We start from the raw sequence: 8,263 nt of genomic DNA, 5'->3' as shown, positions 1-8,263 counted from the left end.
ATTCAATCAGCAACTGGATTTTCTCACAAAATAGCTAGCCGAATTCAAGGAGATACTACAAGAAACAAGAATGGCTAATACGAATATGAAAATACAGTTGAAGCAAACAGAACAGCAGTTATCAAAACAAATAACAGAAGAGTGTCAAGCAGTTCAATTAAGAAGTGGGAAAACATTAAATACCTCACTTGAAGGCAGCAAGAAGCCAAGAAATGAACAGACTACTACCCAAAATTCATCTGAGGACAGTTAAAGCCCAGAGAGGAATAATTCTGGCACTCAAACACTAGAAAATGGGTTGGAAGCAGGCGTTGAACGCCCAACCCATGCTCAGTCCTGGCGTTTGACGCCAGAAATAAGCAAGGAATTAGCGTTGAACACCCAAAGGAAGCACAGTTCTGGCATTCAGACACCAGAAACAGGTAAGGAGTTGGCGTCTAACGCCACTCCAGCTTTCACCCCTGGCATTCAAACGCAGTGGGGGATCAGACACATACAAGTGCTGATAGCAACCCTTCTAAAAAGGCTTCTCAACCCACATCTATAGGCAATAAACCTGCAGCAACTAAGGTTGAGGAATACAAAGCCAAAATGCCTTATCCTCAGAAACTCCGTTAAGCGGAACAGGATAAGCAATTTGCCCGCTTTGCAGACTATCTCAGAACTCTTGAAATAAAGATTCCTTTTGCATAGGCACTTGAGCAAATACCCTCTTATGCTAAGTTCATGAAAGAGATCTTAAGCCATAAGAAGGATTGGAGGGAAACTGAAAAAGTTTACCTCACTGAAGAATGCAGTGCAGTCATTCTGAAAAGCTTACCTGAGAAGCTTAAAAATCCCGAAAGCTTTATGATACCATTCACATTAGAAGGTACTTGTACCAAGCAAGCTCTATGTGATCTTGGGGCTAGTATCAACCTAATACATGCATCTACTATCAAAAAGCTTGGGTTGACTGATGAAGTCAAACCAACCCGGATATGTCTCCAACTTACTGATGGTTCCATTAAACACCCATCAGGCGTGATTGAAGACATGATTGTCAAGGTTGGGCCATTTTCCTTTCCCACTGACTTTGTGGTGCTAGAAATGGAGGAGCACAAGAGTGCAACTCTCATTCTAGGAAGACCTTTCCTAGCAACTGGCCGAACCCTTATTGACGTCCAAAAAGGGGAAGTAACCCTGAGAGTTAATGAGGATGAGTTTAAGGTTGAATGTTGTCAAAGCTATGCAGCATCCAGACACCCCAAATGATTGTATGAGCATTGATATTATTGACTCTCTGGTAAAAGAGGTCAATATGACTGAGAGTCTCGAATCAGAGCTAGAGGATATCTTTAAAGATGTTCAGCCTGATCTGGAGGAACCAGAGAGAATAATAGAACCTCTGAAAATCCCTCAGGAAAAGGAGAAACCTCCCAAACCCGAGCTTAAACCATTACCACCATCCCTGAAATATGCATTTCAGGGAGAATGTGATACCTTTCCTGTAATCATAAGCTCTACCTTAGAGCCACAGGAAGAGGAAGCACTAATTCAAGTGCTAAGGACACACAAGACAGCACTTGGGTAGTCTATCAGTGATCTTAAGGGCATTAGCCCAGCCAGATGCATGCACAAGATCCTATTGGAGGGTGACGCTAAGCCAGTGGTTCAACCACAGAGGCGGTTGAATCCAGCCATGAAGGAGGTGGTGCAAAAGGAGGTCACTAAATTACTAGAGGCTAGGATTATTTATCCCATTTCTAATAGCCCCTGGGTAAGCCCTATCCAAGTCGTCCCTAAGAAGGGTGGTATGACAGTGGTTCATAATAAAAAAAATGAACTGGTTCCTACAAGAACAGTTACAGGGTGGCGTATGTGTATTGATTACAGAAGGCTCAATACAGCTACCAGAAAGGATCATTTTCCTTTACCATTCATAGACCAGATGCTAGAGAGACTAGCAGGTCATGAATACTACTGCTTCCTGGATGGATATTTAGATTATAATCAAATTGCAGTAGATCCCCAAGATCAAGAGAAAATAGCATTCACATGTCTATCCGGAGTATTTGCATACAGAAGGATGCCATTTGGTCTGTGCAATACACCTGCAACCTTTCAAAGGTGCATGCTCTCTATTTTCTTTGATATAGTGGAAAAATTTCTGAAAGTCTTCATGGATGACTTTTCAGTATTTGGAGACTTATTTAGCTCCTGTCTTGACCATCTAGCACTTGTTCTAAAGAGGTGCCAAGAGACTAACCTAGTTTTAAACTGGGAGAAATGTCACCTTATGGTGATTGAGGGAATTGTCCTTGGGCACAAAATTTCGAACAAGGGAATAGAGGTGGATCAAGCTAAGGTAGAGGTAATTGAAAAGTTACCACCACCTGCCAATGTTAAGGCAATCAGAAGCTTTCTGGGGCATGCAGGATTCTATAGGAGGTTTATAAAAGATTTTTCAAAAATCGCCAAACCTCTGAATAATCTGCTAGCTGCTGACACGCCATTTATCTTTGATAAGGAGTGTCTGCAGGCATTTGAGACTCTGAAAGCTAAGCTGGTCACAGCACCAGTCATCTCTGCACCAGACTGGACATTACCATTTGAACTGATGTGTGATACCAGTGACCATGCCATTGGTGCAGTGTTGGGACAAAGGCATGACAAGCTTCTGCACGTCATTTACTATGCCAGTCGTGTTTTAAATGACGCATAGAAGAACTACACAACCACAGAAAAAGAGTTACTTGCAGTGGTTTATGCCATTGACAAGTTCAGATCTTATTTAGTAGGATCAAAAGTGATTGTGTACATGATGAGCGGATAATTTGTACGCTTTTTGGCATTGTTTCTAGTATGTTTTTAGTAGGATTTAGTTAGTTTTTAGTATATTTTTATTAGTTTTTAGTTAAAATTCACTTTTCTGGACTTTACTATGAGTTTGTGTGTTTTTCTGTGATTTCAGGTACTTTCTGGCTGAAATTGAGGGACCTGAGCAAAAATCTGATTCAAAGACTAAAAAGGACTGCAGATGCTGTTAGATTCTGACCTCCCTGCACTCGAAGTGGATTTTCTGGAGCTACAAAAGTCCAATTGGCGCGCTCTCAACGGCGTTGGAAAGTAGACATTCTGGGCTTTCCAGCAATATATGATAATCCATACTTTGCCCAATATTTGATGGCCCAAACTGGCGTTCAAAGTCACCTTCAGAATTCCCAACGTTAAACGCTGGAACTGGCACCAAAGTGGGAGTTAAACGCCCAAACTGGCACAAAAACTGGCGTTTAACTCCAAGAGAAGTCTCTACATGAAAATGCTTCAATGCTCAGCCCAAGCACACACCAAGTGGGCCCGGAAGGGGAGTTTTATGTCATTTACTCATCTTTGTAATTCTTAAGCTACTAGTTCCCTATAAATAGGACCTTTTACTATTGTATTTTCATCTTTTGATCATTTAGAATCTTTTGATCACTTTAGATCTTAGATCATTTGGAGGCTGGCCTCACGGCCATGCCTAGACCTTGTTCTTATGTATTTTCAACGGTGGAGTTTCTACACACCATAGATTAAGGTGTGGAGCTCTGCTGTACCTCGAGTATTAATGCAATTACCATTGTTCCTCTATTCAATTCAGCTTGTTCTTGTTCCAAGATATCACTTGTTCCTCAACTTGATGAATGTGATGATACGTGACACTCATCATCATTCTCACCTATGAACGTGTGACTGACAACCACCTCCGTTCTACCTTAGATTGGGTGGATATCTCTTGGATTCCTGATACACGACGCATGGTTACTGCTCGCCTGACAACCGAGCGCTCGCCTGACAACCGAGCCATCCATTCCGTGAGATCAGAGTCTTCGTGGTATAAGCTAGAATTGATGGCGGCATTCAAGAGAATTCGGAAGGTCTAAACCTTGTCTGTGGTATTCTGAGTAGGATTCAATGATTGAATGACTGTGACGAGCTTCAAACTCGCGATTGTGGGGCGTTAGTGACAGACGCAAAAGAATCACTGGATTCTATTCTGACATGATCGAGAACCGACAGCTGGATAGCCGTGCCGTGACAGGGTGCGTTGAACATTTCCACTGAGAGGATGGGAGGTAGCCATTGACAACGGTGAAACCCTAAATACAGCTTGCCATGGAAAGGAGTAAGAAGGATTGGATGAAGACAATAGGAAAGCAGAGAGACGAAAGGGACAAAGCATCTCCATTCGCTTATCTGAAGTTCTCACCAATGAATTACATAAGTATCTCTATCTTTATCTTTATGCTTTATTCATATATCATCCATAACCATTTGAGTCTGCCTGACTGAGATTTACAAGGTGACCATAGCTTGCTTCATACCAACAATCTCCGTGGGATCGACCCTTACTCGCGTAAGGTTTATTACTTGGACGACCCAGTGCACTTGCTGGTTAGTTGTGCGAAGTTGTGTTTATGCCATGGTATTGAACACCAAGTTTTTGGATTCATTACCGGGATTATTTGAGTTGTGAAAAGTAGTGATCACAATTTCGTGCACCAAGTTTTTGGCGCCGTTGCCGGGGATTGTTTCGAGTATGGATAACTGACGGCTCATCTTGTTGCTTAGATTAGGTATTTTATTTTTTTTTCAGAATTTCTTTAATAATGAATTCTAGAGTTTCATGATGATCTGTTGAAGTCTGGCTGGCTGTGAAGCCATGTCTAATCTTATTGGACCGAGGTTTCAACTTATCATCACAAGAGCTTGTTGATTTCTATCAAACTTGCTGTTGGAGCAATGATCTGCTGAGGCTTGGCAGGCCATTGGCCATGTCTAGTGTTTTGGACCGGAGCTTTCTTTGAAAGCTTGGCTGGCTGTGAAGCCATGTCTAATTTCTGGACCGGAGTCTTAGACTAGCATTGCAATGATTCCTGGAATTCTCATTAAGAATTCTGAAACCTTTATTTTCTTTTTTCATATAATTTTCGAAAAAGCACAAAAAAATTACAAAATCATAAAAACCAAAAATATTTTATGTTTCTTGTTGAGTCTAGTGTCTCATTTTAAGTTTGGTGTCTTGCATGCATTGTTTATTTGATCTTGGTTCTATTTTCAAGTCAATAATACAGAGAACTGAAGATTCAGTACATGCAGCAGAGGAATTATACAGAAAAAGCTGGGCGTTCAAAACGCCCAGTGAAGAAGGAAAACTGGCGTTTAAACGCCAGCCAAGGTGCCTGGCTGGGCGTTTAACGCCCAAAAGGGTAGCATTTTGGGCGTTAAACGCCAGAATGGATACCATTCTGGGCGTTTAACGCCAGGATGGCACAAGAGGGAAGATTCTGTTTTTAATGCAAATTTTTTTCAAGTTTTCAAAATTTTTCAAAATCAAATCTTTTTCAAATCAAATCTTTTTCAAAATCAATTTCTTTCCATACTTGCTATCAATTAATGATTTGATTCAACATTTCAAGTATGTTGCCTTTTCTGTTGAGAAAGGTTTAATGTTTGAATCATATCTTTTCTTGTTAGGCAAGTCATTAATTTTTAAAATCAAATCTTTTTTTAATTGTTTTTCAAATCATATCTTTTCAATCATATCTTTTTAATCACATCTTTTTCAAAAAAGTTTTCAATCATATCTTCTTCAAAATCTTTTTCAAAATGATTTTAAAATCTTTTACTTAATTTTCGAAAATTTCTTCCCCTCTTCTCACATCCTTCTATTTATGGAGTACCACTCCTCCTAAATGCACAATTCGAACTCTATCTCACTAAGTTCGAATTCTTCTACCCCTTTCTTCTATTTTTCTGTTCCTCTGACACCTCAAGGAATCTCTATACTGTGACATAGAGGATTCCACATTTTCTTGTTCTCTTCTCTTTCATATGAGCAGGAGCAAAGACAAAGGCATTCTTGTTGAAGCTGACCCTGAACCTGAAAGGACCTTGAAGCGAAAGCTAAGAGAAGCTAAAGCACAACTCTCTGTAGAGGACCTAACAGAATTCTTCAAAGAAGAAGAACCTATGGCAGCCGAAAACAACAACAATGCCAACAATGCAAGGAAGGTGCTGGGTGACTTTACTGCACCTACTCCCGACTTCTATGGGAGAAGCATCTCTATCCCTGCCATTGGAGCAAACAACTTTGAACTTAAGCCTCAATTAGTTTCTCTAATGCAACAGAATTGCAAGTTCCATGGACTTCCATTGGAAGATCCTCATCAGTTTTTAGCTGAATTTTTGCAAATCTGTGACACTGTCAAGACTAATGGGGTTGACCCTGAGGTCTACAGACTTATGCTATTCCCTTTTGCTGTAAGAGACAGAGCTAGAATATGGTTGGATTCACAACCTAAAGAAAGCGTGAACTCTTGGGAAAAGTTAGTCAATGCCTTCTTGGCAAAGTTCTTTCCACCTCAAAAATTGAGTAAGCTTAGAGTGGAAGTCCAAACCTTCAGACAGAAGGAAGGAGAATCCCTCTATGAAGCTTGGGAAAGATACAAACAATTAATCAGAAAATGTCCCTCTGACATGCTTTCTGAATGGAGCATCATAGGTATTTTCTATGATGGTCTGTCTGAACTGTCCAAGATGTCTTTGGATAGCTCTGCTGGAGGATCTCTTCATCTGAAGAAGACGCCTACAGAAGCTCAAGAGATAATTGAAATGGTCGCAAATAACCAATTCATGTACACTTCTGAAAGAAATCCTGTGAACAATGGGACAAATCAGAAGAAAGGAGTTCTTGAGATTGATACTCTGAATGCCATATTGGCTCAGAACAAGATATTGACTCAACAAGTCAATTTGATTTCTCAAAGTCTGTCTGGAATGCAAAATGCACCAGGCAGTACTAAGGATGCTTCATCTGAAGAAGAAGCTTATGATCCTGAGAACCCTTCAATGGAAGAGGTGAATTACATGGGAGAACCCTATGGAAACACCTATAATTCTTCATGGAGAAATCATCCAAATCTCTCATGGAAGGATCAACAGAGACCTCAACAAGGTTTCAACAACAATACTGGTGGAAGAAATAGGTTTAGCAATGGCAAGCCTTTTCCATCATCTTCTCAGCAACAGACAGAGAATTCTAAGCAGAACCACTCTGACTTAGCAACCATGGTCTCTGATCTAATCAAAACCACTCAAAGTTTCATGAATGAAACAAGGTCCTCCATTAGAAACTTGGAGGCATGAGTGGGACAGCTGAGCAAGAAAATTACTGAACTCCCTCCTAGTACTCTTCCAAGCAATACAGAAGAAAATCCAAAAGGAGAGTGCAAGGCCATCAACATGGCCGAATTTGGAGAGGAGGAAGAGGCAGTGAACGCCACTAAGGAAGACCTCAATGGACGTCCACTGGACTCCAATGAGTTCCCTAATGAGGAACCATGGGAATCTGAGGCTCAAAATGAGACCATAGAGATTCCATTGGACTTACTTCTGCCGTTCATGAGCTCTGATGAGTATTCTTCCTCTGAAGAGGATGAAGATGTCACTGAAGAGCAAGTTGCTAAATATCTTGGAGCAATCATGAAGCTAAATGACAAGTTATTTGGTAATGAGACTTGGGAGAATGAACCTCCTTTGCTCACCAAAGAACTGGATGACTTGTCTAGGCAGAAATTACCTCAAAAGAGACAAGATCCTGGGAAGTTTTCAATACCTTGTACCATTAGGCACCATGACCTTTAAGAAGGCTCTGTGTGACTTAGGGTCAAGTGTAAACCTCATGCCTCTCTCTGTAATGGAGAAGCTAGGGATCTTTGAGGTACAAGATGCAAGAATCTCACTAGAGATGGCAGACAATTCAAAGAAACAAGCTTATGGACTTGTAGAGGATGTTATGGTAAAGATTGAAGACCATTACATCCCTGCTGATTTCATAGTCCTAGAGACTGGGAAGTGCATGGATGAATCCATCATCCTTGGCAGACCCTTCCTAGCCACAGCAAAGGCTGTGATTGATGTGGACAGAGGAGAGTTGATCATTCAAGTGAATGAAGAATCCTTCGTGTTTAAGGCTCAAGGATATCCCTCTGTCACCATGGAGAGGAAGCATGAAGAGCTTCTCTCAAAACAGAGTCAAACAGAGCCCCCACAGTCAAACTCTAAGTTTGGTGTTGGGAGGCCACAACCAAACTCTAAGTTTGGTGTTGAACCCCCACATTCAAACTCTAAGTTTGGTGTTGGGAGGTTCCAACATTGCTCTGAGTATCTGTGAGGCTCCATGAGAGCCCTCTGTCAAGCTACTGACATTAAAGAAGCGCTTGTTGGGAGGCAACCCAAT

General features: G+C 41.1%; 1 non-coding gene across 1 annotated transcript; it reads right to left on the bottom strand.

The window, feature by feature from the left end:
• Positions 1–6,399: 6,399 nt before the first annotated feature.
• On the bottom strand, positions 6,400–6,507 carry LOC130954053 (small nucleolar RNA R71). The gene has a single exon (XR_009076161.1). It is a non-coding gene; the product is annotated as a small nucleolar RNA R71 (small nucleolar RNA).
• Between the last annotated feature and the right edge of the window lie 1,756 nt (positions 6,508–8,263).

This window comes from Arachis stenosperma, chromosome 1 (genome assembly GCF_014773155.1).
Source record: "Arachis stenosperma cultivar V10309 chromosome 1, arast.V10309.gnm1.PFL2, whole genome shotgun sequence".
Taxonomy (NCBI): Eukaryota; Viridiplantae; Streptophyta; class Magnoliopsida; order Fabales; family Fabaceae; genus Arachis; species Arachis stenosperma.
This window is presented reverse-complemented; position numbering and strand designations above follow the sequence as displayed.